The sequence below is a fragment of the Arachis hypogaea genome, chromosome 14 (genome assembly GCF_003086295.3).
Source record: "Arachis hypogaea cultivar Tifrunner chromosome 14, arahy.Tifrunner.gnm2.J5K5, whole genome shotgun sequence".
Classification (NCBI taxonomy): Eukaryota; Viridiplantae; Streptophyta; class Magnoliopsida; order Fabales; family Fabaceae; genus Arachis; species Arachis hypogaea.
This window is the reverse complement of record NC_092049.1, coordinates 113,020,677-113,021,286: the sequence shown is the minus strand read 5'-3', so window position 1 is coordinate 113,021,286 and position 610 is coordinate 113,020,677. Positions and strand designations below refer to the sequence as shown.

Sequence of the window (610 nt, the reverse complement as noted above, 5' to 3'; positions counted from 1 at the left end):
TTTAGCTGAATTCTTTCAAATCTGTGACACTGTTAAGACCAATGGGATTAATCCTGAAGTCTACAGACTTATGCTTTTCCCTTTTGCTGTAAGAGACAGAGCTAGGACATGGTTGGACTCACAACCTAAAGATAGCCTGAACTCTTGGGAAAAGTTGGTCAATGCTTTCTTGGCCAAATTCTTTCCACCTCAAAAGTTGAGCAAGCTTAGAGTGGAAGTCCAAATTTTCAGACAGAAGGAAGGCGAATCCCTCTATGAAGCTTGGGAAAGATACAAGCAATTGATCAGAAGGTGTCCTTCTGGCATGCTTTCATAATGGAGCATCATATGCATATTCTATGATGGTCTGTCTGAATTGTCCAAGATGTCATTGGACAACTCTCCTGGTGGATCTCTTCATCTGAAGAAGACGCTTGAGGAAGCCCAGGAACTCATTGAAATGGTTACAAATAACCAGTTCATGTACACTTCTGAAAGGAATCCTGTGAATAATGGGACAACTCAGAAGAAAGGAGTTCTTGAGATTGATACTCTGAATGCCATATTGGCTCAGAATAAAATATTGACTCAGCAAGTCAATATGATTTCTTAGAGTCTGATTGGAATGCAA

General features: G+C 40.2%; 1 non-coding gene across 1 annotated transcript; it reads right to left on the bottom strand.

The window, feature by feature from the left end:
• Positions 1 to 202: 202 nt before the first annotated feature.
• Positions 203 to 306, bottom strand: LOC112745184 (small nucleolar RNA R71). The gene has a single exon (XR_003173126.1). It is a non-coding gene; the product is annotated as a small nucleolar RNA R71 (small nucleolar RNA).
• Positions 307 to 610: the final 304 nt, after the last annotated feature.